The sequence below is a fragment of the Sarcophilus harrisii genome, chromosome 1 (genome assembly GCF_902635505.1).
Source record: "Sarcophilus harrisii chromosome 1, mSarHar1.11, whole genome shotgun sequence".
In the NCBI taxonomy this organism is placed as follows: domain Eukaryota; kingdom Metazoa; phylum Chordata; class Mammalia; order Dasyuromorphia; family Dasyuridae; genus Sarcophilus; species Sarcophilus harrisii.
In genome coordinates this window covers 363,837,368-363,864,843 of record NC_045426.1, presented here as the reverse complement: position 1 = coordinate 363,864,843, position 27,476 = coordinate 363,837,368, and the positions used below count along the sequence as shown (strand labels likewise).

Sequence of the window (27,476 nt, the reverse complement as noted above, 5' to 3'; positions counted from 1 at the left end):
GTCTATTAGAAATTGTGGGATCATCTTTTGGAGAAACCTTAGATTCATTGTGGTAAAGTGGAATCACAGTACCCAAGTTCAAAGTCTCCCTCTGTTATTTACCACCTTTGTGAATTTAGAGAAATTGTCTCTTATTGGGGATAGTGTGTTCCCGTTTTATAAATGAGGAATTGAGGCAAATAGGGATTAAGTGAAGGACTCAAGTCATACAGCTAATAAGTATCTGGAAACTGAGTCTTTCTGACTTGAGGCTTATACACTTTGCCACCTAGCTGCCCAAAGAAATCAACTGCTTAGTTGCTTTGATTAAAATAAATAGCAGGAAAAAAAAGTTAAGTACATATACATCTCTATTTTGATTCCTGGGAGCATGAGGGATTATTGAGGTAGTAGGAGAGAAGCAATTCCTTCTGATCTAACCTTCACTTCTTTTCTTCTCCCTCTTTTTCCAGAAAAGGTTGGGAATTTGGAGCTCCTTTTTCAAGCATTGTAATATTTCAGTTTGTGATTTTTCAAAGTTGTTAGCTTTCTCCCTCCTTCAGTTAGATTGTAAGCTCCTTGAAGGCAGGAACTTGTCTTTTGCCTATTTTTGTATTCCCAGTATTGGAATAAGGTGCCTGGCATATAGTAGGTTCTTAACAAATATTGACTGATTGTTTCTTCACACTTGTATCTGCCTTTTGGGAAATGCTACTGATCCCTGAGATGTTTGGGCAAGGAGAAAAGGTGAAATATAAACCAGGCTGTTATATTCCTTGCTGATCTCTCTGAAAAGTGAAAAGTTTAATTGTGAGGGAAGGGGAATATTGAGACTTTCATAGCTCAGATGAGTTCTTTGCTTTATTTGGGAAATGTGTTTATCTAAGGGTCCAAATGACACTCAATGTTCTGAGGAAGTATGTTTTCAGCCTGGTAGTTTCCTAACCTTATGAAATATCCAACATCTAGCTGTTAGCTCAGGGAACACTGCTTCTCTTCTCTCTCATAAATCTTGGAAAGGTTTTTCCCCATTGGGACTAAGTGCAAAAGAGACTTCAGCTGAGAAGATCATAAAAGGATAAGAACTTCTCTTCCTTCCCTCCTAAATTCTTTTTTAGGATAGAAAAATAAAAGCTGGGGGAGGGGGGGTTGTGTTAGCTTATTTCTATCTGATTGTCTGAGGTAATCCAGAACATCAGGATAACACCAAAAACTTTTCCATTGGGCTTTAAAGAAATTTGGCAGTTTCTGCCAAACCTATAACCAGTCAGTTATTCCCCTAACAAATCTCTGTTAAATACTTAGGAAATTGATGAATCAGGAGGCTGGTGAACATTTGCATTACAGAAAGAATATAACAGGGGTCCTTTTAAAAACTTCATCTTTGTATTTAAATGTTGAGTTTTAGATCATTCATCTCTTGGGGTTGAACAAAGAAAAGTCATTGTTGCCAGTAGAAAATAAAGCATATAAAAAGTATACTATGAGTTAGTAGAAAGGTGATATAAGAAGTACTTAATAAATCCTCTTTTCCATTCTTTCATTTACAAATAATTCTTTAAGAACAAGTTTTTGCCAAGGAGGAAATCTTCCTTTTTCTTTTTAAAGAGTGCATTAAAATTTTTTATTGGTATCATTTGTTTTTATATCACCTTCATTTCCAAATATATAGCTTCCTCCTCTGCTAAGCTGGAGAATCCATCCTTTGTAACAAAGAATAAAAAAGAAAAAAAGTAATTCAATAAAACCAGCTAACACATCAGTATATTTGACATTATATACATTATTCCATATCCATAATTTTAATAATATATTCAAAATCCACATCTCTTGCTTTATTTGGAGATTGTGTTTTACTGGGAGATTGTACTTATTTGGGAGTCTTGATGACCCTGAATAATTAAGAATTCTTGGCTACAATTATCCCTTTTACATGTTGACTTTTTCCATTGCTGTTTTGATATATCTAGAGTTGACATAAGAAATTAATGGGAATTTGGGGGGGGGGGGTACAGACAACACGCAAAAGTCGGAAGATAACACAGAGCCCATACTCAAATACTTTGTCTAAATTTTACAATAAAGTACTGTAAACATCCTATTAAAAAAAAAAGAAAAAATTCAAACTTCTCTGGTATGAAGGGAAGGCCAAAAAAATTTTACAAGGATTTTCCAGATCAAGTTGGTGCTGTGCCCCTAACCCCCACGATGTGGAAAAGACAACTCTTTTTTCACCCTTCATCTCTCATTTGTGCAAAGAAGTTAGGGGAAGAACAATTTCTCAAATCTTTTGTGGAACTAAGCTTTTGTCTATCATTTTATCCTGTCATGTTCTTTTGGAGGCTTGTGTTTCTTACTAGGCTCTCTATTTTCAAATGTAGTATGTTTTGCTTGCATAGTGAGCATATTTTCTTTTAATGTTATTGTTCTTTGCTTCTGTATGTTTGTATTCACAATCTGTTGTTTTCTCTTTTGTTTCTTTGGTGAGGCTTGCCATTACAGATTAAATTTTTTCTAGTCTGCTCACTATTTTTGTTGTACATTACATCTATTCTACTCAGAAGTCTCATTTCTCTTTCAAACCATCAGGAATATTATGTTGTGGTTCTCTGTGTTCTCAAATTTCACAGGGTCCTCTATTTTATCAAGTATTGGATCCTTTTCTTTTTTGCTTGCTTGCTTCCTTCCTTTCTTGTAAGAAGTCTGGAGAAGTGAGGGAAGGGTAAGCTATGAAGAACTTTGAATATCAGATGATTTTATATTTGATTCTAAAGGCAATAGGGAGCCACTGGGTTTATTGAAGAGGTTGGAGAGAAATGACATAGTCAGACTTGTGCTTTAGGAAGGTCATTTTGGCAGCTGAGTGGAGAATGGATAGAGTAAAGTGAGACTTGTGGGAGGGAGACCAACTAATGGGCATTAGTAGTAGTCTAGACACGAGGTGTTGAGATCCTATACCCGAGGGCTGGCAGTGTCAGAGGAGAGAAGGGAGTATATGCAAGTGGTGTTATGAACATAAAACTGACAGATCTTGGCAGAAGATTGGATATATATATGTATATATATATAAATACACATACACATACACATACACACACACTTTGTTTCTGTCCTCATCTGTAAAATGGGGATAATAATACATGACCCATCTGTTTCAAAGCTTTGCTTCATCTAATAAGTGCAAGCACTTTGCTAAATGGCAAGCCTGTAACCTCTCCATTTTTCTCCTGCGAGGCAGCAGTGAAAGGAGAAAGGTAGATTTGGCTTGTTTGTATGGATTTGCCAATTCAGAAACTTAGTTTCATAGAAATTTAGGGAGGAGTCAGGGAAAATCATGTTTATAATCGGTTTGTTCATATTTATTGAGTTTCTGATATGGGTTAGAGGGCAGGGGGCACACAAAAAGTGTGAGACAAGGTCTCTTAGAGACCTTCAAGCTTGAAGGAATATTTGAGGCATAAGACAGACATACATGAAAATGTACAAGATGGTGTCTGATAAGAACAAAACAAGCATCTGATAAGAGTTTAAAAAGTGGCCATGCAATAGTCTCTTAAACTCTCTCCATTCTGTCCATCCTCCCTTTAGATGTCAAATTGATCTTCCTAAAGCACAGCTCTGACCAGATTTACTCTATTCAGTAAACACCCCGGTGACCACCTATCACCTTCAGTATCAAATATGAAATCTTCTATTTGCTTTTTAAAACGCTGTCCCCTCCCTGCTTCTTACTCCCATCTTTTTCTACCTTCCTTCCTTCCACATACTCTGTGAGAATGGCTTCCAGGCAGACCATTTTACAATTTGGGGCATTTTCATTGATGATTTTCCTTGCTTAGAGGTCTAAACCCTCCTCTCTGCTTCCTGGCTTCCCTGGCTACCTTCAAATCCCAGGTAAAGTTTTGGTTTCTGTGAACTTTCCCAGTCCTGATTTCAATGCTTTCCTTCTGAGACAATCCCCAATCTATCCTATTGATATCTTGTTTGTACAGATTGTCTCTCCAATTAGATTGTGAGCTCCTTAGATCAGAGACTGAGTTTTACCTATCTTTTTATCCCCAGTGCTTAGTATAGTATCTGGCCATATTAGGGGCTTAATGGATGCTAGCTGATTCATTGCAAACAATATAAATTGGAGTTCGAAGTAGAGAGAGATCATTGTGGATTGGAGTAGTCAAGAAAGACTTATTTCTTGTCAAGCTGTCAAAGGTGTGGAGAATTTCTACTTTTCCCTTAGGTTTTGTGGTATAACTTACTTTCCCTTTTGTCAATTCCCTTTCTCTCTTGTTCTCTGGCATAATAGAACCATATTCTGGTTATCCTTATGATCCATCATTCTGAAAAGAAAAACATCTTTTAAAGATTTTTGGGAACAAGTGTGTGTGTACTTGCCAGTATCAAGTCAAGTCATTAAACATTTATTAAACATCTATGTGCTAGATACTCTGCTAAATGTCAAGGATACAAAGCCAGGCCAGAACAACAACAAATATATCCTTTAGGAGCTCACAGCTTAATGAGGATAACATGTAAACAATTGTGTATAACCCGAATATACAAGCAAAGAACAAGCATTAAGGGAGACTTACAGAGGCTTTTTACAGATGGTGAAATTTTATGTCAGATGGTGAAATTTATTATAGATGGTGAAATTCAGGAGTTTTATCATCTGAGTATTCCCTATACAGATATGGTCACAGGTCTAGTTTCTGTCTCTGGCCCAGGTGTAATATAGAAGTAAAAAAAAAAAAAAATGGTATGTTAATAGTATTCTCACTCTTTTTGTTCTTTGCTTGCATTTTGTTTTCTTTCAAATTTTTTTTCCCTTTTTGATCTGATTTTTCTTGTGCAGCATGATAATTGTGGAAATATGTATAGAAGAATTGCACATGTTTAACATATATTGGATTACTTGCCATCTAGGGGAGAGGGTAGGAGGAAGAGAGGGGAAAAAATTGGAACACATGGTTTTGCAAGGGTGAATGTTGAAAATTATCCATGCATCCATTTTGAAAATAAAAAGCTTTAATAAAAAATTAAAGATCACAAGTTTAACTTGATCTCCCGCCGCCCCCCCCCCAAAAAAAAACAAACAAACAAACAAAAAAAACTGGTATGTTATGTCCAAGAAGGGAAAATGCCTGTCCTGACTGAGAGAAGTAGAAACTTTTTGGAAAAGGTAGTATTTGATTTGTATTTTAAAAGATGGTTGGAATACAGTACATGAGCAGGCGGAGAGATTAGACATTCTTGGCATTTGGAACAGCATGAACAAAGATATGAAGAAAGGAAAGTACAGGATGTATTTGCAGCCTCCTGCATAGTAATCATTCAGTATATAGAGGGAAGTAGTATAAGATAAGGCAGAGCAACAACATATTGTAGAGGACCTTATAGTCCTTTAAAAATCCTCTTTAACAAGAAATTAAAGAGTATAGGGAAGGCCTGTTCAAATAAATGAAGAAATAGTTGAAGCAATAGATGAAGAATGAAATTAGACTTTTTTTTTTTTGCCGATAACATAATGGTTTATTTAGAAAAGTCTATGCAGATAAACTAAGAAAATTATTGGCTTCAATGAAGTTACAGGCTTTAGAATAAATTCATAAAAATCAATAGTGAAATTAGACTTCTGTAGGGAAAAACTTAGGAGGTGGATTTATAGCACAGAATGGAAGCTAAATAACCATAACAAAGTTGGAGACTCCTTGAAAAGTAGCACAAAGCAAACAAAATTCAAAAAATTCCATTATGTAAGAAGAAATATTATGACTAAGAGTAATAGAACAAACAATTTAAACATGTCAAAGTCAAAGTCACCTGCAAAACCAGAAGAAGAAATTGAAAAAAATATCACTGGACTTCCATTATAAAATATTTCTTAAAACCCTAGATATTATATTTCAGTAAAAAAGAAAACTTGCCAGAACTACTGGAAGCCAAGGTCAAAATGACCATAGGTCACCATTGTAAAGAAACCTCACATTCAGTATATTCAGAAAGGTAGTTGCCTAACTTTGCAGATCAAAGAAAAAACATTGCAAAGATCTAGGAAGAAACACTATCAGAGAACCACAGTAAAGATCATACAAGATTATGTAGCAAATACTAGAATAAATGGAATGTTTGGAATATAATATACCTTAGTACAGAGACCATAGCAAAGTATTTCATAAGTTATTCATTATATCCAGTTAAATTTGCAACAAGAATACATGACTAGTTTAACATTAGGAAAATTAACAGTAAACATAATATTATATTTTAATATGTATAAGTAAAAATTCATTGACTTTCCATGGAGAGAAAGGGTTAGATAAAATACAGCAATAATTCATATTTAAATAATAAAAATCATAAGAATGAATGAATCCTTAATGTAAGAAACATGATTTGTCTAAAGGATTTGATAACATATTGATAAAAAAATAACATTTTTGCAGAGATTTACATAGTAGGAATCTTTCCAATAATATCTGGGAGAAGTGAGACTATACATTGTTAGTATAATTATTTGATAGTTCTCAAAATATGAGTTATAATAACAATAAAAGAAACAAACTAAGATAACAAGAATGGACAAATGAGATAAAATTATGTCTGTTTGGTTTTCATTTTTGTTATTACTAAGTGATTTGGTGTAGTTTTTAATATGATTGTTAATGGTTTATAAATCTACTTTTGACAACTATTAGTTCATATCTTTTGACCACTTATCTTTTAGTGAATGACTCCTAGGTTTTCTGTATTTGTGTTACTTTCCTAAATATCTTAGATATGGGACTCCAAAGGATTTTAAAAAATTAGACAAAATAATAATTCATATGGAAGAACAAAAGTCCAAGAATCTCAATTTCCTCAAATCATAACAGCAGCAGCAAGAAAAGGAATGAAGGGAATTCAGTATTATAATATATAGATAGATATAGATATAGGCATATATCTATATATATATCATATATATATTTAAAGGAACAATCATTAAAACTTCTAGTTTTAAAAAATAGGAAAGTTGATCAGTGGAACAGATTATGTAAGAGACCCAAAAGCAGTCAGCATAGTAGCCTTAGTATTTGATAAATGCAAAAACCTCAACTACTTATGTAAGGATTCTCTAGTTGACAAAAATTGTTGAGAATACTAGAAAATACTTGGGTAGAAATTAATTTTAGATCAACATTGTACTACATTAAATTCTAGAAGTACAAAAATACATAAAAAATCATATCTTCTGTTGGAGGAAAACAAAAACAGGAAATGGAAGGGGAATTTGGTATAATGATAATTGCAGGGAATTTTTTTTTTTTTGGCTAGGCAATTGGGGTTAAGTGACTTGCCCAGGGTCACACAGCTAGGACATGTTAAGTGTCTGAGACCATATTTGAACTCAGGTTCTCCTGACTTCAGAGCTGGTGCTGTATCCACTGAGCCACCTAGCTGCCACAGGAGGGAAAATTTTAAAGTAAAACTAGAGATATGATAAAAGATTTTTTAAAAATTTTCAATTATATAAAAATTAAAAGCTTTTGCACAATCAAAATCAGTGTGACTTGAATAAGAAATAGACAAATCAAATGGAGAAATAGTCATAATAGTTATTTTATATCTAAGATACATTATAATTGTTATAATACATGAGAAAAAGAACCATTTCTCAACAGATAAAAATTTTTAAAAGGGAGAATTGCAACTGATCAGTAATCATATAAAAGAATGCTCCAAATAACTAATAAGATAAATGCAAATTAAACTACTTTTAGGTTTCACCTTATATCTATATGATGGAAAAGAGGACAAATAATGAAAATGGTAAATGATGTAGGAAGTGTGGGAAGACAGTCACACATTGATAGAGTGATCAATTTGACCAGCCATTTTGGAAAATAATCTGTAGTTATACTAGAAAAGTCACCAAACTTATTATACCCTTTGACCCAGTGATACTAGTAGACATACTTCCAGGAGGTCAGAGACAGAGGGAAAATTCCCATGCTTACAAAAATATTTATAATAGTCCTTTTTATAGTAGCAAAGAATTGTAAGAAAAATGAGTACCAATTTGGGGACTGGTTGAACAAATCTAGGCATATGAATATAATGGAATATTATTTAACTGTGACAAAAAATAAATATGAAGAATTCAGAGCAACTTGGGAAGACGTATAAATGGAGTCAGATTGAAGTAAGCAGAACTAAGAAAACAATTTATATGGCATTGTAAGTGGGAGACATTGAAATACTTCCCACTTCTGGTAAATAGAATGATCGATCATGAGTTTAGAGAGCTGATGGTAAAGCATGACTCCTGTCTCTTGTTAGAAAGGTGATGGACTATAGGTTCGGAATTTTCAGACATAGCCAATGTGTTGAGTTGTGTGTATGTGTTTAACTATATTTTTTAAAAGAGGGTTTTAATAAGAAGGAATCACTGAAAATGATGGTGTTAAAAGCATCAATAATTTTTTTGTTGTTGTTGCTTAAAACAAGAAGAGTTAGGAAGTGGAGATATAAGATATTAGAAAGCATTTTTCAAGAAACTTGAACAGGAAGGGAAGAGCCGTGTGACAGTTAGAGAAAGACAATCTTTAGGAATGAGGAGATTGAGCATCTTTGTTGTCAGGTAGTAAGAAGCCAGAGGAGAGAAAGAGAGATATTAAAGACATATGAGATGGGATGGAAAAATGGGAGGGATTAGGATCAAGGGTAAAGTTAAAGGAATTGAATAAAGAAAGGAGTAAGAATTCTTCCCCTGAAAGAAGAAGAAAGGAAGAAATAGTTGATGATTATACTGAGACGTTTTTAACAGTATAGGTCTGAAGCAGACTTGAGACAACTACTTTTGGATCTCCTCATTTTTTATAAGGAAGTAGAAAGCAGGGCTGTTTGGGAATTTAAAGAAAACAGAAAATAGTCATTTCAGGGAATGTACAACTATGCTTTAAATATTTATGATCATATAGTGGGCTCTGTTTTATCCCTTTCATTCTTTTCTCCTCAATAAAATCTTAAACTTCCTTGAAAGTAGGGAACATGTCATGTATCTCTCAAACTAAGTAAAATTCACAATTCCAGAACTTTTAAAAATTTATAATTGTTTTGAGACCAGGTCACTCTAGCTTATCCAGGCTTGAAGTACAGGAGTTCCTCATGGACCCACTCACATTCTGATGGGCACAAGAGATTTGACCGTTTTTCCAACCTGAGTCAGTTCAGCCCTCTGTAGATTAGTTGATGTATACTGACCTTTTACTTCCAGGGGTTCACCATGTAAACATTTGCCAAGCTTAATGAGGAATCCATTGCAACTCAAAACTCCTGAGCTCAAGAGATTCCTCAACTTCAGCCACCCCAGTAACAGGGAATCATAGTCCTGTACCTCCACACCCAACTACAAAGTAGGTTCCTCATAACACTTCATTGATGTTGTTAGCATAAATATTATTCCTATTTCATAGCTGAGAAAATAAAAACTAAAATAGTAAAGAGATTTAACTAAAGTCATATAGCATTTTTTCCTTTATTAAAACTTTTTATTTTACCAAATACATGCAAGGATAGTTTTTAACATTCACCTTTGCAAAAGATTGTGTTCCAAATGTTTCTTCCCTCCCTCCCCCAAAGACAGCAACCAATCCAATACAGGTTAAACAAATCATATAGCATTGAAGTAGTGATTTGAACCTAGCTCCCTTAATTTCAAATACTTTTTCCATTGTATCATGCTACTTCTTAACCACATACCCATAATGCTGAATAAGGAGTAAAGGGGCTAACTAAATACCATTTCTTTGGTTAATAAACAGGTTATGTGAGGTGAGATTTAGGAACAGCCTCTCTTACTAGTAATCCTTAGAAAAATCTGTCCTTGGTGATAATGAGCTATTTATTTGCATTCTTCCCTTAATTAAATCTTAATATTTATCAATAGCTTGTGCAGAGCTTAGGAAAAAACAGAGATAAGAGAAGATGCCCATCTCTGCAGAGCTGGAAATACTCTTCTGTACCATGGCAGATGGAAATTGGGAAGAGCATGGAATACTATTTTTGATTTACCTGTGAGAAGTGCAGTTGGCAGGTACTTGAATTTCTTTGTGCATTTAATTTTAGCCAACTAGGGCTTGAGATTGCCAGCTGCCAGTGCTACTTAGTTAAAATCCTAATAGTTTAGGAAACCATAGTGCTCTATACTAGAGATAAGCTTGCCAGCAATCTGCACACACAGAGAGTAAAAACTCTAAAGTCAAGTCTTATTTAACTAAGCAGAGGATTGAGACCATAGCCTTTAAACAAAGCTGCAAATTTTCTTTTCTCCTCATTTTCTTATTAAATTCCATTGGGCAAAGGTAAAATAAAATATTTTTCTAATAGTATAATTTAGGGGCAGTATTCAGGTAACTAGTTAAGTGACCCTTGTTCCTGTGGATTTCCTGTGTGCAAAGGCTTAGAATGGATAGGAGAGAAGGAGTAAGAAGGAATATTGTGATACAGCATAGATAGAGAGGGGAGAGCAGATAGATGAGTGATTCAGGATGGGTAGACTCAGGGAATCTATATTTGCACAAGACTTTTCAAAAACATTCATTATGTAAAACAAGTACTCCCACCTTCATCATTTCTCCATAATTTTTCTCATTTTCTCAAAGGGAACAATTTAATAAAAAGTTGTTTATTTTTAAAGCAGCTGATATTACCTGAGTCTCCTAAATGAACTACTCTAGATAAATATGTTCAGGGATCAAAGCCATATTTACAAAGCCTCAGTATATTGTAGTGGGGAATAGACAGGGTTTATATAACATTTATTACTCAGCTTTCTCTACCTTAGCATTAGATAACCTTCTTACTGCTAACCTCATACAATTTGGATAAAGGCATAAAGGTGACCTGCTCATCAAATTTGTTGATATTTGTAAGCTAAGAGAGATATCTAACTCACTGGATGGCAGTGTCAGAATCAGAAAAGACCTTGTAGACTAGAAATATTCTTTAAGTAAATAAGATAATACTATTAGGGATAATTCATTAATTTGATTTAAAAAGTCAATTTCAAAACTAAAGGTTAAAGGAGACATGAAGATATACATAATTTCTTAAGAAAATGTAGATGGCATGTGGAGTGGTGAGGGGGTGATCTTAGACTTTTTTGTCTTGTCTTTGTAGCTCCATCATCTCTCATAGGATTCTAAAAAGGTACTTAATGTAATTATTGAATTATATTGAAGTAGGTAGTATTAAGAGAGAGAATTTCTATTAGAAACAAGGTGATAGGATAACAAGGTATAGTATCTGCAGTAGAGGAGCATCAGCATGATGAAGGTACTAGTTATCATGCCATGGGCATTAGCTGAAGAAACTAAGGGTATTTAACCCTGATGAAAAGACCTAGGGGAGATAGGATAACTTTCTTCAGGTATTTGAAAGACTATATGATGAGAAAGGAGCAGTCGGTGGAACTTGCAGAGGCAGAATAGGCTCCATGTGAGGGAAAATGTCCTAACAATTAGAATTGCCTAAAATGCAATTTTAAAAGGCAAACTAGGGAGATATTTGGTTTTCTCTTACTGGACATTGTCAAGCAAAGGATGAGGGATATCACTTCTCAGGGACATTATAGTGGAGGGACATTATAGTGGAGTTTCTTGTTCCATTTGGGTTAGAGTATAATTCCTGGGGTCCCTTATAAAAGTCTTTGAATGGTAGTTTGACTTTGCTTTGATGAAACTTTCATTGAAATAAAAACATTAATTTCTTTTTCTCTCACACACAAAGATAGTTTCCAACAGTCATTTTTGTAAGACTGTGTTCCAAAATTTTCTCCTTCCCTACCTTACTTCCCCCTGCCCAAGACAGCAAGAAATCTGTATAGGTTAAACATGTACAGTCCATTTAAACATATTTCCATATTTGTCATGTAGTACAAGAAAATCTACTAAGCCTGTATCCTAAAGAGATCATAAAAAAGGTAAAAAGACCCATATGTGCAGAAATGTTTGTTGCAGCCCTTTTTTGTGGCAAGGAACTGGATACCCCTTAGTTGGAGAATGGCTGAATAAGTTATGATATAGGAATATTATTGTTCTATAAGAAACAATCCACAGGATGATTTCAGAAAGGCCTGGAGAAACTTACACGAACTGATAATGAGTGAAGTGAGTAGGATCTAGAGAATATTATACATGGCAATAACAAGATTTTACAATGATCAGTTCTGATGGACATATCTCTTTTCAACAATGAAGTGATCCAGGCCAGTCCCAATGATTTTGTGATGGAGAGAGCCATCTGCACCTAGAGAGAGAACTATGGGAACTGAGTGTGGATTACAACATAGCATTTTCATTTTTTGTTATTGTTGCTTATATGCATTTTGTTTTCTTTCTCATTTTTTTCCCTAATTTAATCTGCTTTCTTTTGTGTAGCATGATAACTGTGGAAATATGTATAGAAGAATTACATGTTTAACATAATGGATTATTTGCCAGCTAGGGGAAGTGGTGAGAGTAAAGGAGGGAGAAAAAAAAATTTTGTAACACAAGGTTTTACAAGGATGAATGTTAAACTATCTGTACATGTGTTTTGAAAATAATAAACTTTATTTAAAAAAAAAACAGACCAAAAGGAAAAAATACGCAAGAAAGAAATAGCAAACAAACAAAACAAAATAAAAGGCTTCAATCCACATTCAGTCTCCATAGTTCTCTCTCTGGATGTGAATGGCATTTTCCATCTACTAAATCTATTGGAATTGTCTTGAATCACCAAATTGCTGAGAAAAGCCAAGTCCATCACAGTTGATCATCACATAATTTTGCTGTTCCTGTGTAAAATGTTCTCTTGGTTTTGCTTATTTAGAAACATTAATTTTTTTGTTATCTCTGTTACTTACAGGGAAGGGTAGGGTAGAAGAGCAATAAGAATGCCATTAATAAATAGAATGAATGCTCATGTATTTCCAAATCTTCATTTTAGCTATCTGTTTTGGCTTTTTTTGGCTTAAAAAAAAAAGATTGTGTGTGTGTTTACACTACTATCAATTTGTAGTTGAGCCTACTGCTTAGATGTTCCTCTTTTCCAGGGATTCTGATGAAATGTCTATATAGGAATTAGGGGAAGGAAGGATTTATAGTATATATAGAGCAGGATGTAACAATCTATGCAAGCTGAGTCAAGAGTATATGAATAATTAAGTGTAGAATATATTCAGTAAAGCACTCCAAAGACTCAGATAAAAGTAACGTTCCTTAGGGGCTTTGCTTCCTTTGGAGGAGATAAACATTTGAGTTTTAATGGAAATTTTGTAGCACAGAGCTTGGGAGTTTAAGTAGCTTGGGAGTTAAAAGTGCTAGACTCTCATCATAATATCATTGGATCAAAGGGTTATCAATGGGAAAGAACTAGGGCTCTCTAAATCAACTCTGACATTTCTAATTTTTTTGTTACAAACAATTTTCTCTTGTCTTATCCACTTCTCATTATGGGAAAAAGAAAAAAAGAAACTTGAAATAAATCAGCACAAACAAATCAAACTCTCACATTGGCTATGGAATAGGAGTCTTAGTCTGTACTTTGAGACCATCCTTCTCTATTAGTGTAGAATACACTACCAGCAGCAATCTGATGGAACTATAATTGTTTATGGCATTGAACAGAGCTCCTAACTCTTTCAAAATTGTTTGCCAAACTTTGATTTTTATAAATGAGCCAACCAAGTTCTGGGGAAGTCATATATGTTGTGAGCTGTGTGAGATAAAGAACAAGTCACTCCTGAGTCTCAACCTTTACACTTATTTAGGAAGCTCCTCTAAAATGCTTGGAATAAATGATTTCTAAGGTAACTTCCAGTCTAAATCTGTATTAAACATCTGATCCAAACGTTTTTGGAGGTGCTTCTTGGATAAATGAAGAAACTAAGGTCTTGAAAACTGAAACAGTTTGCCAAGATCACACCGATCCTAAGTAGCAGATTTGACTCCTATAGTCAAAGCCAGCATATATTTCTGCCTTCTAATAATTCTGTCTTTATTTTGCTTTAGTATCTCAATTTATTGGAATTATCCTGCAATAATAATAGATATCATTGCACCCTGAACTTATCCTAATTCTGCCTGATGCTAGTATCTCATAATTGGAGACATCAGATAATTGAGCATCAACAGGGAGACAACAAACTGTGAGTGGAATTAGGGAAAGATCTTGTTAACAAATGGCCCTCTTCACATTATGGGAGGAAGGTAAAGGGAGAAGGTCCTTGCAGGATAAAAGTCTCATAGTAGGATAAGTTGACCCTTGATTTCACTGAGAATTCCCCAGCCCCAACTCTGTCCTGGATATGCTTGCTCACTGAGCAGTGGCTTGACAGTCTAGGGCAATGACTTTGGCAGAAGGCCTGAAATGGCTGAGAAAGGCTCATTCAGATCCCCAATTATCACATCAACTGGTGGATTTGTTATTTACTTCTAGTGTGAAATTTGGATGGACTCCTTGTCCTTCACTTTAAACTCCTTTGGCTGTTCTTGGATTATGCAGCAGCCTTCAACCCTAGTGTCCGAGCCAGTCTCTAAAGAGCCCTGTGCAGTGTGGACATCTGATGGATCATATGTTGTTGCAATGGAAATTTCTTTTAAAAATAAATTCTTTTAAATTGTTAGTCCAACAATCATCAACAGTCACAAATATTTCAGGATTTGAAATACAGTATTTCCAAAGAACTAAATATATTTTAAACATATGTATATATATCATCCAGGACTATCTCCAGTTGCCTTAATCTATATCTTGCCACTGGACCCAGATGGCTCTGGAAGGACAGATGGCTTTTCACATCCCTCCCTCACTTAAATTCAATTCACCCCCTCCCTGATGTCATGGTCCTCTTTGAGAACAAAGGACAAACAACAGCAGTGTGTGTGTGTGTGTATGTGTGTGTGTATACATGTACACATACAGACACACACACACACATATATATATATATATACATACACACATATATACACATGCATACACATTTCACATTTATTGCAAGGTAGTTAGAAATTTTAGAAAATTAATTTAATTTTTTTGAATTAACATAAATCTACTTTTTCTCTCAATCTCTTCATCCATTAAAAACAAAAAACCAGAACAGTCAAACCATTGTAATAAATATGTAATTTCAAGCAAAACAAATTTCTGTTAGCCAATTTGAAAAAATATGCATCATTCTTCATCTGAGTCTATGTTTAGATGGTGAGTATCATGATTCAAGATTGGTACTCTGGAATATAGTTGATTGTTGCATTGATCACAGTTCTTAAATCTTTTGTTTTCTTTTACCATGTTGCTGATAGAATGTAAATTGTTCATTTGGTTCTGCTCCTTTCACCCTATCAATTCATATGAATCTTTTCTAATTTCTCCACAACTACCCTTTTTATAATTTCTTACAGTAGAGTAATATTCTATTACTTTTCTTTGCCATATTTTGTCCAACCATTCTCTAGCTAATAGGTACTCTCTTAGTTTGAATGGAAATTTCTTTCCCTCCCTCCCTCTTTACCTCCCTCTCTTCCTTTCTTCCTCCCTCCCTCCCTCATTCCCTTCCTTCCTTCCTTCCTGATGAAGGGAAGTGAACAAGGATTTATTGAGTGCTTACTGTGTTCTTGGCACTATATTTAGTGCCAAGCTTCTGATTTTAGCTTCTGATTTGCCTTCTGACAAGCCATTAATATTATAAAACCTAATGTTTGTATAGCACTTCTTATGAAAGGTACAAATTCTTGTCTTCAGTGTGGCGAGTAAAATTTAACCAAAAAATAAATGAAGGCATGTTTTTCTGAGAAAGATAACATTTTATTCAGGTGCAAAACCTGAGAATAAGATGGGTCAGTGGCAGCTAGCAAGATCCATGACTTAGGCAGTTATAGCACAAAATCAATTAAATGTAAATATGACCAATAAGAAAATTATGTAGGATCAAATTTAATCTTCTCAAGAGCTAGCATATTTTCCCTTGTGTGAGGCAGGGAATTAAGAGTAAAGGGTGAGAGCCTTCTAGAGTTGGAGAACCACTGCCATGTAAATCTTTCACACTTCACCGAGTAAGTAATCAACCAACAAACATTTCTGGTGCACCTGCTCTTTGCCAGGAAATATGCCACCTGTGTTAGGTGATGAGGATACAAATTCAATAAATAAAGCATCTCTACTTAAAAGAAGCATATGTTATAACCAGGGAGATAACAGAGACATATCTAAGTATATTCAGAATAAATCTTCAGAAAATAATCATTAATAAATACAAAGTAATTAAACACAAAGTAGTTTGAGAGGTAAGCCACCAGAAATTGATGTTATCTGGAAAGGCTTTATATTGATGGCAGTTCTGGAGCTGCATCTTGAAGGAAGAGAGAGAGAGTCTTAGAAGTGGAAGTGAGGAAAAGGTATTCCAGTCATGGAGGATGGTGGCTCAAAGGTACTATGTTGGTAGTGAAGAACAAAGAAGGCTAGTTTGACTGGCTTGAAGAAAGTAAAAGGAGAGAAATGTATAATAAGATTGGGAAAATTGCTTGGGATCAGGCTGTAAAAGGTTTTAAGAACTAAATAGAGGGGGATTATATTTTATTCTAGAGGTAATGGAAAGCTTCTGAAGTTATTGAATGTAAGAGTATATTTGGTATTATTGTTTTGTAAGAAATGACCAGCAGGATGATTTCAGAAAGGCTTAGAGAGACTTATACGAACTCATGCTGAGTGAAATGAGCAGGACCAGGAGATCATTATACTTCAACAACAATACTATATGATGATCAATTCTGATGGACGTGCCCTCTTCAACAATGACATGAACCAAATCAGTTCCAATAGAGCAGTAATGAACTGAACCAGCTACACCCAGCGAAAGAACTCTGGGAGTTGACTATGAACCATTACATAGAATTCCCAATCCCTCTATTTTTGTCCGCCTGAATTTTTGATTTCCTTCACAAGTCAATTGTACACTATTTCTAAGTCTGATACAGCAAAATAATTATATGGACATGTATACATATATTGTATTTAACTTATACTTTAACATATTTAACATGTATTGGTCAACCTGCCATCTGGGGGAAGAGGTGGGGGTTAGGAGGGGAAAAGTTGAAACAAAAGGTTTTGCAGTTGTCAATGCTGAAAAATTACCCATGCATATATCTTGTAAATAAAAAGCTATAATTAAAAAAACATCTGAGAAAAAAAAAGAGTATATTTGGTATAAGAGATCTGAGTTTGAGGGAAGTTGTATTGACAGCATCATGCAGAGTAGACTAAAATGGAGAGACCCTCGAGTTTGGGATAACTTATTAGGAGGCTATTGAAATAATCAAGTTTAGGGATAATGTCCCAAATTAAGGTGCTAACTGTGATTAGAGAGAAAAGATCAGGTTTAAGAAATGTTGTGGGTAGAAAGGGCAAGATTTGGCCACTTGTTGGGTATATCAGGTAAGAAGATGGGGAGCTGAGAATAATTCCAAGGTTACAAACCTGAGAAGCTAAAAAAATGATGATGTTGATGATGCCTTCAACAGAAATAGGGAATATTGGAATAAGAATGAGCATTTGAAGAAGGATAAATTTCGTTTTAGACATTATAAGTATGAAGTGTCTCTAGAATATCTAGTTTGAAATATCCAATGGGTAATATCTGCTAGTGGTAACAAGAAAATACCTGCCCCCCATCCCTTCATTTACCCAAGCCAGATCCCCTGATTCTTTCTTGTGTCTGCTCATGTTCTTCCTAGTTTGCAACCTTAAATAATATCAGAGAAGGCATTGATGCATGTATCCTAGTGCTTGGGGCAGGAATTGGACAGTATTATTTCTAAGGTTTCTTCTAACTCCATCTGTAAAATGGATAGTGAGATATTTAGCTAGGGCTAGAAGTATGAGAACCCAGGTCTTCTCATAGCATCAAATGATCTTCCCACATTACTCCACATTCATAGATGAACAAGCTTTTATAGGTGCCAAGGCTCCAGAAACATGAACAGAAACTATCTTTCCTTTCAAGGAACCTAAGTTTTATTGGAGGGAAAATAGAAAAAGCATATTTTCCAGAATTTCTGGTGACTAGGAAAGGTGGTGTTGGCAGGGGCAGGAAGAAGATCAGGATAGGCTTTCAGCAGGAGATGGTACTTGACTTTTCTCTTTGTAAAAAACCAGGCATTACAAGATGTGAAAATGAGAAGGGAATGCAATTTTGGCTTGAGGGACAGTCTATGTGAAGGCATGAAGACAGGAAATGGATTGTCATGGGTGGAGAATAGCAAGCAGCCCACTGGTTATAATGTAGAGCACATTATAAAGAGTAATGTATAATATATCTACAAAAGTAGGGTGGAGTTGGATTGGGAAGGTCTGAAAATGCCAAAGAGTTGAGTTTATACTTTGTCCTGGAAGCAGGAGGGAGCCAGTGGAATTTTCTGAGCAGAAAAATGACCTGAGGGGGGAAAAAAATCACCAAAAATGGAAACAATATTGTAGGGATTGTAAAAAGAAAAGGAAAAGTTGGTGAAACTGTAAAATGATCTAGTCATTTTATAAAGCAATTTGGAATTATGCAAATATAGTGACTATAATTCTATAACCTTTGAACCAGAGACTGCACTACTGGAAGGACCAGAAGGATAACTTATGGTAATATTAATAAGTAGAAAACATTAATAAAAACTTATTTAAATTTTTTTAAGTGACTTGAACTATAAGAATATCAATTTGGCATCTATGTGGAGGATGGATTTGAGGAATGAAGGGCTAGATTAAAGGAGATCAGTTGTTCTTGTTGTTTGTCCTTCCTTTTGGAAGGAAGGGAATGCCATGATTTGCAAATGAATTGGATTTATGTGAGAGAGGGCTGTGTAAGGTCACCTGCCTTACTTCTCTAGTGCCATCTGGGTCCAATGGCCAGATATAGATCAGGACAACTGGATAAGGAGCTGGAAGCTATTGCAGAGGGTCATGAGCACTTGAACTAGGATGGTGACTATGTGTGTGTAGAGAGAACGTGATATGTTATAAAAGTAGACTTGGCAACTGAAGGGATATCAGAGGTGAGAAAGAAGGAAGTGCTCCTTCTTGGGTGAGGAATCTGAGTGACTGGAAGGATGTTGGTGCCCTCAACAGAAATGGGTAATTTAAGAAAAAAAGGTTTTTGGGGAAAGGCAATCTGTTTTGAACATGTTGAATTTGAGATGTCCATCAGATGTCCAGCTGGAAATATCTAGTAGGCAACTGGTGATAGGAGACTATAATTCAAGAGAGACTAGCTATGTAAATCTTGGAGTTCTATGCATTGAGATAATAGTTGAATTATGAAAACTGAAAAGACCCTAGGAGAGTACAGAGAAAAAAAAGGGGAAGAAGGTTTAAGACAGACTAGGAGTGGGACATGGATGATCATCTAGCAAAAGAGAAAAAGAAGGAAGGGAATCGGCAACATCATCAAAACTTTGGGAGGAGAACATGAAGGAGACATTAGTCAATAATATCAGATGCTGCCAAGAGGACCAAGAAGGTTGAGGACTGAGAAAAGGTCATCCAATTAAGCGATTAAGACTTCACTGGTAACATTACAGAGCGGTTTTCATTTGAGCGATAAGGTCAGTAACTAAACTGTAAAGGAATGAGGCAATGAGCATATTCAGGGTTTACTGGGAATTTGACTGTTGAAAGGCAGGGGAAATATTATATAAGTTTGAGAACATGATGGCTATGAAATGACAGTTTTTGCTTTTGGTTTTTAATGGGATAGGAAGTTCTAATGGGAGGTAGTAAGGAAAGAGCCAGTGAATGAGGAAGTACTGCAAATCAGTTGGGGATTAGAAGGATGCTTCAATTTTCACATGAGGCAAAGTTTGCTGAGGGCAGGGCAGATGACAGATAGTATATAGCAGAGATCCTCAAACTTTTTAAATAGGAGGCCAGTTCACTGTCCCTCAGACTGTTGGAGGGCCAGACTATAGTAAAAACAAATACTTTGTTTTGTGGGCCTTTAAATAAAGAAACTTCATAGCCCTGGGTGAGGGGGATCATCGTCCTCAGCTGCCACATCTGGCCTGCGGCTGTAGTTTGAGGACCCCTGGTATATAGAATGGAAAACAAAGAATAAGTAAGGAAAGATTGTCATGAAACTCTGAGGACCCATTTGGCATATAACAAATTTGCAGTGGATCAACTCAAGAGAGTCTTGTGCTTTCTCCCAATCATGTTAAGAAATGTTATTGTAGAAGCAGAACAAACAGGTGATGGTTTGGAATGAGATAACAATAGGAAGAACTCAAATATACAGCTCAGAATTACATAGGTAGGGTTAAAGTTCAGAAAGGAAGAAATTTGGAGCAGGAATAGGAGCCTCAAAAATGGTTGAGAATGGTTAGGTAGGTGAGAATGATTGAAAGTAAAAATAGAGAATGTTTTGGGTGAAGGGAATCACAAGAAAAGTTGGAAGGATAGAAGGTCATAGTGGGAGGAATTTCAGGGTCATGAATGGAGCAGTGAACCTGAAATCAGGAAAATCTGAGTTCAGATTCAGCCTTAGACACTTACTAGCTATGTGACTCTGGGAAGACCACTTATTCAGATAAGTAAGTTTGATTCTCCCAACAGCCTGGGAGGTAGGTACTATTATTTTCCTCATTTTACAGAGGAGGAAACTGAGGCAGAGAGCAGGTTAAATGACCTTCCAAGGGTTTGGCACATAATGAGTGCTATGTAGATATGTTATTATTATTATTAGCTATGGATTTTAGATATGGAACATTTGGGGGTGATGCTGAGATGAAAAGTATGACTATCCCTTTGGCTGAAGTAGAATAAAGATGAAAATCATGGGAATAGAGGTTGCTAAACTAGGACTGGGGCATTTGAGGTGACATCATCCTGCCAATTGAATTCCCTTAATATGAGGACAGGGATTGGGGAGGAAAGGAAGATTGCAAGCCAGGTGCTGAACTTCTTGAGAGAGGAACAATGTCCTGGGGGCTGGCAGAGAGCAGCCACCAGCATCTGGATAGAGTGATAATTTTGTATGGAATGACCCCCACAGGATGAGAAATTGCTAAATGGGTAAGGGAAAAGATAGGAAGTGGTACTGAGGAGTAAGAGGTGCTTCTAATTCAGTTTATTCTGTATATATTTTGTTTGTACATTGTTGTTGCTTATTTTTCCCTCATTAGATTGAGCTCCTTCAGAGCAGGAACTGTCTTTTTGCCTTTTTTTACATCTCCAGTGCTTAGCACAGTACCTGGTTTATAGTTGGTTGTTGACTGACTCCTCCTCTGATGTACGTGGTGGGGGAAATGGGGGATGTTGAGGTTTGGGGGTAGGTTTTTTTGGGGGGAAGAGCAGTTAGTGAATATCTCATGCTGGAGAGAAAGCAGTATCTCGAGGAAGGGAGAACTATGTTTCTATAATTACAAGAAGATGGAAAGAATTTAAGAGGAATAGATTTAACATTTGTTAACAAAAGAGCAAGGTTCCTTCAATCTTTATGATAGGATAGAGTGGAATAGGGGCAGAAGGTTTGAGACTGACTTATTATTCACTCATCCTGGCTACGTGCCCAACCCTGTGTTACTCGCATGAAGGAAATTTGGAAGAAGTAGAAGACATAGTAGCCTTGACTCTTAAGGAATTGATACCTTAGTGGGAGGGAGAATAATGATTTGGAAGCCTTTTAGTCAGGAACTTGAAAAAGGACAGTAAGCTGCTTAGAGCAAGGTAAGAATCAGTGGCTGAGCCAGGCTTTACCAAAAGTCTGTGGTTTACAGTGGGGAATAGTGATATTCTAGGACATAATGGGAGGAAGCCTCTGGTTACCTGGTTATGTGAGGGTGGATTAGATTTAGTCTGAGTCATTACTAGGTATCAGTTCACCTGGAACAGCATTTCCTCCCTTTAGGGCAGCAAGCAGCTTCCACTAAAACCACTACTTGGTTTTTCTCAGGGGCACAAATTGTCTCTATTCAATCTTCCCAAGTACTTGTAAATAATCTTGAGATTGCATCCTAGGACTTAGGAAGCTTTACATTTTGCTTCCAATTTCTTTATAACATTTTAAATCTTTCTGGTAACCAGCCAGTGGATTCTCTCAGCCAAAAGGATCTCATTGCAACCAGAGGACTCAGTTAACCTTCCTGTCTGCAGGAGTCACTTTTTGTTGTTGTTATAAGAAAAAAAGTTTTGGTGAACCGGCATATAATGTGGGTGGTCCATATGATTTCCAGTGTCATTAGCAGATCACTTCTGTCATACCTACAACTTAAGGTGTCATAGTTTTAAATAGGTACAAGGGCTTTATAAAGATGCTGTCTTATTACAACTCCAAGTGATAAGACCTCTTACATTCAGTTTTTGCCAAATAGTTCAAAGCTAATAATTCAGGTCAGAACAGCTCGAAGCCAAGCTTGTTAGCTATAAATTGTTATAGAATCTTTATAAGGGGGAATCCAGAAAGACCCATGTCATATCTGAACAAATGTTTTCACATTTGTACATGATTTGCATATATCTACCAAACCTATGTTCTTTATTATTCTGAAGTTTTTAAATTTAATGTGTTCCCATTTATACCAGAAGTCTTCCCTCATGTAAATTCTGTTCTGTGCTTTTCTCTATCCGCATGAAGTTCTTGGATTCTTAGACTATTGCAAGTCCCAAAAACAAAAAAAAAAGAGGGACAGGGAGTTATCCTGACAAAAAATACACAATAGCTTCTTTAGACAGCTGGTATTTAAACAGTCATAATCTGTTTGCCTTTTTTAGGAGTGATAGAAATGTTTTAAAAATGATGTTTCCACTTTCTCCTCGAAACTTTCTCTTCCTTTGGTTTCTGTGATACGCTCCTAATCTGATTCTCCTTTTACTTTCATGATGAGGCTTCTCTTTCTTTCCTTGGCACCTTGTCCTGACCTTTAGATCTTTCCTAGAGATCTACCTGGGTAAAGGCTTTTCCTTGGTGACCTCATTTACTTGCCTGGCTTCCCTACCTCCAGTTGATTGTCATCTCCCTCCAGTTATTTTGAATACACCTATAGTTTTGTGTGTGTGTGTGTGTGTGTGTGTGTGTGTGTGTGTGTGTGTGTGAGAGAGAGAGAGAGAGAGAGAGAGGAAAGGGGAGAAGGGGAACTCTTGATAAAATGCTCACTCCTGCTGGTCATAAATGTTGAATTTGTGTCTCCAGAGTTTAGTGCAGTGTCCAGCACATAGTAGGAGCTCAATAAATACCTATTATTCATTGCCCATCTGTGTATCTAGGTCTGACCTTTTCAAGGAGCTCCAGTCCTCCATCTTTAATTGCCTTATAGTAATCTTAATTGATCATTTGATAAATTCATTCAATAAACATTTATTAAGTGTTCATTATGTTAAGAGCTTCAGTGCTCAGCATAGTGCTCAGCATATAATAGGAGCTTAATAAATACCTGTAATCCATTGCCTGATCTGCTTCTTTAGGTTTGACCTTTCCAAGGAACTCCAGTTTCCATCTTGAATTGCCTTATGGGAATATTAATTTGATCAATTCAATCAGTAAACATTTATTAAGTGCCCTCATTGTGTTGGGTGCTATACCAGTGTGACAAAAAACAAAACAGAAAAAAATAAATCCAGAACACAGTTGCTTTAGAACTTACATATCAGATCAGACATGAGTAAATACAATATGTACAAAGGGACATCATAATTGGAAAGAGGGGCAATAGCAATCGGAGGGGGTGAGTAGATAGTGATCAGGAGAATTGCTTTTAGGGGTGATACTTTTGCTAAACTTCAAAAAAAGTGATGCAGCATAACAAATATGGAAATTTGTTTATGTTTAATATTTGTTTATATTTGTATTTAATATGTTTAAAAGGATTGCACATATTTAACCTATACCAGATTGCTTTCTGTCTTGAGGAAGGGGAAGGTAAAGGAGGAAGGGAGGAAAAAAAAAGTTTTACAAAAGTGGATATTGAAATGTATTTGCATTTATTTGAAAAAAATAAATAAAATTAAGATCTTTCCCAGATTAAAAAAATAATAAAGGAAATGATGGTTCCTAGAAGGTGAAGGTGACAAGAGATAGCGCCATCCTAGGCATGGGAGATAAATGCCTTGGGCAAAGACATGGAATGCCATGTAAGAGGAACAGCAAAGAGGCAGGCCACTTTGGCTAATATTATAGAATTAATGTGTAATAAACTTGGGAAGTATAATACATTTGGATGAACCCAGATTCTGAAGGCCTTAAATGATGAACAAAAGAATATATATTTTTATCCTAGCAGGAATAGGGAACCATTGAAACTTTTTAAGAGTAGCATCTTTATTTTTTTTAACCAGCATCACAAAACTTATTTTGTCAGTACCTGGCTTTATCTTTTTCTGAAATTCTGTTCCTCCTTCCACTTTTTTTTATTTCTATTAATGATACCATTATGTTCTTAATGACTCTGGTTTGAAACCCTGTAATAATATTTGAGTCTTCTCTCTTTTGCTCCCTTGCATATCTCAAGTCTTTTCTCTTCTTCTTTCATATATCTTGCATCTCTCCATTTTTTTCCCCATATCTACCACTCTATTTTAGACCCAAAATACCTCTTGCTTAGACTATTATAAGTCATCAACATTTTTTCCCTCTATCCTCTTTCTCCTTCTAATAAGTAATAAATTTTTGTTGTTCAGTTTTTTCAGTCATGTCCGACTCTACATGACCCCATTTGGAGTTTTCTTGGCAGAGATACTGGAGCAGTTTGCCATTTCCTTCCCCAGATCATTTTACAGATGAGGAAACAGGGTTAAGTGACATGTCCAGGATCACGCAGCTGGGAAGTGTCTGAGACCAGATTTGAACTCGGGAAGTCAGGAAGATTCCAGGCCCTTCACTTTATCTGCTGTACCTCCTAGCTGCCCAACTGATGAGAAATGGTGTGGTATTAGTAAGGAGAGTAGTGGATGTAGACTCAGGGAACCTTGTTTCATATCCTAACTCTACTACTTTCTACTTAAATAAACCTAGAAAAGTAATTTTTCCTCTCTTGGCCTTGGTTTCCACAAATGTAAAATAAGATGACCTCTTAAGATTCCTTTAGTTCTAAATCCTTTAGTTCCTCCTCCATAATATCTCGAAAAACTCCTTAGAATCATAAAATCCCAGAAGTGGGAGAGATCTCAGAGACTGTTATCCAGTCTAAAGCATAAATTTGTAATTTATGGTCTACTTGAAAACAATAAGGAAAAGACCTGTGATTTTGTGAGTATCATCATGGGGGAACTCTTGCTGTGGGAAGTTCCTTCAGCAATGATGATCATAGCCAGTCTGCTATTTAGTAGAGAAGCCTTAGAGATATGTCTGAGAAATGTAAAGATTATTCTTATTCCTTATTCCAAGGTCATGCAGGTAACATAGATCAGTCGTAGTGTTTGACTCAAATCCAGCATTTTACCCATTATCAATACTGATTTCACTGATGGGAAATTCATTATTTTTGAATATAGAACTTTTGTTTTTAAACATCTTTAATTGTTTAGAAGTTCTTTTGTTCTTATTGGTCTAAAATTTGCCCCTTTTTGATTTATGTCTATTGGTGCTAGTCCTGCCATCTGGTAAAGACTTAGCTCTGAGAATGTCATTTCTTTTGTTTAAACTTTTGAGGAATTTTATTTCTGCCAAATAAACTTGAGACTGCTTGGATTTTTTATTTTTTGTAGGTCATAGATTGTGATTTTTTAAGTCTTCCTAGATTTGACCTCAAGTTATCTTTCTAACCTTGTTTTTTACTATTATTCTACATATAGTCTATATTCTGGCCATTGGCATGGAGTCTTGTCTGAATCCTGCCTTCCTCCTACTCAGCTAGAAATCATCTCTCCCTCCCATGAGCTAATATTTTATAATTATTTCCTAGCAATAATTATATCTTGTTTCACTTCAATTAATACTCAGTTTATATATCTTGCTTGCCTCTTTTGCCTATAAATTTCATGATTATCTTAATTATTTTTGTGTCCTCCCATCAAGTGGTGTTTATGAATTTATGTGTCCAAAAACCTGACAAACAACCCTCTGGTAATGAATCACTTTAATACTTAAACAAGATGCATTGTCCACACTCAAGTCACTTCTAGGTCCGTACTTGAAGCCTCTCTAAATTGATAGGATCTTCCAGAGCTTGTGCTCCATAAAATAACTTTCAGGATTCAGATTCAATTTCACATATTTGAGTAGGACTTTAGTAGAGGATTAAATGAATGAAACCATTATATTTTATGGTACTTGGTATAAATTTCCAAAGAATTTCATTTTATTTAAAAATAGAATGCTTTGGTGATTTGAGGTTTGTTTTTTTTTTTTTTTGTTTTGTTTTTTTTTAATGTGCGGTTCAGTGAAGTTTTTTTTTTTTTTAATTTGTTCATTTTTTTTATTTGTTCATGTTTTCATTTGTTGTTTTACTACTTTGGTCCCTAGAAGTATAGGAAGGAAGACCTAGTTCTGGAGGTGGGAGGAGAAAGGAATGTCCAGAGGATGTATAAAAATGATTTTCTCCCTGTATCAGAGGGCAATGGACAGTGATGTGCTAGTAAATGTTTAACAACCAGCTCCTCCCTCCACTAAAAAAATGCACTCAGAATCACTTTTAAGTTTAATTTACATGATTAATATTTTCTCCATCACTTTCTTAAGTTTATAATCACTCAACAACAAAAAGTAATCAACATCTGATTTGTAGCACTTGCTGTTTTTCAAGGTGTAACTGCATTATAATCAAGATACCAAAGCCTTAGAGGTTAGCATTGTGCAGCTCATACATAGCAAGAAAACAGGTACCTTGTTGGAATTTGTTTAGTTTGAACCTAAATTCAGATTGCAAAATTTCTTCTCTTCCCACCTTGCTCAGTGTTTCTTCATCTGCTTTCTTCCAGATCCTTCGTGGGATTTCCATTGAATTCTTCCTCGCTTGGACACTTCATTCTATACTAGTTTGGGAGTTCTATTGGAGGAGATCCTATTTCAGGAGGTAGACTGCTGTGGTACCTTGACTCCCCTGGAAGCACTGAGAGTGGTAAAAAAAAAATTCTTATTTGGAAACATGAACTGTGGCTTTTTTCCCCTTAAGAACCAATTATGTATATCAGGAGAAATTATTTAGTAGGGGAAAAGCTGAAAAAGTTTTGCTATTTATCAAACACAAGATCCCCCTAGACTGTCAGGTGGAAACTGTCAGGAGAATGTTATTGGTAAAATACTTATTTTATCCCAACAGTGAATGCCTATTAAATCAATTTATCTAGCTTTGTTTTTCACTAGTCTATCACGTTATCTGAGAGGGGGGATAAAAAGGAGGAAGATTTTTTAGACATCACTAGTGAACTCTCAGCTGGAAGTCCAGGGATCTCTAGGCCACCTACTACCTGTCTTAGCCAATTTATATGCAGAGAGAATGGTGTGATTGGGAGATAATAGGGAGAAGATGGGAGGGATTTTAGGGCCTTCTTAAATT

General features: G+C 35.6%; 1 protein-coding gene and 1 long non-coding RNA gene across 4 annotated transcripts in view; one reads left to right on the top strand and one right to left on the bottom strand.

Moving 5' to 3' along the window:
* CTIF (cap binding complex dependent translation initiation factor) overlaps nt 1-27,476 on the top strand; it is a 476,533-nt gene that overhangs the window by 33,299 nt on the left and 415,758 nt on the right. For all 3 annotated transcript variants that reach the window (XM_012541153.3, XM_003759532.4, XM_031945969.1), the window contains exon 2: nt 26,899-27,038. The gene's annotated coding sequence lies outside the window, so the exon portion shown is untranslated. The remainder of the gene's footprint in view (nt 1-26,898; nt 27,039-27,476) is intronic.
* On the bottom strand, nt 1,469-26,953 carry LOC116420517. Its single transcript, XR_004230859.1, has 4 exons — nt 26,865-26,953; nt 23,418-23,490; nt 4,236-4,316; nt 1,469-1,682 (listed from the first exon to the last, which is right to left on the bottom strand). It is a non-coding gene; the product is annotated as an uncharacterized LOC116420517 (long non-coding RNA).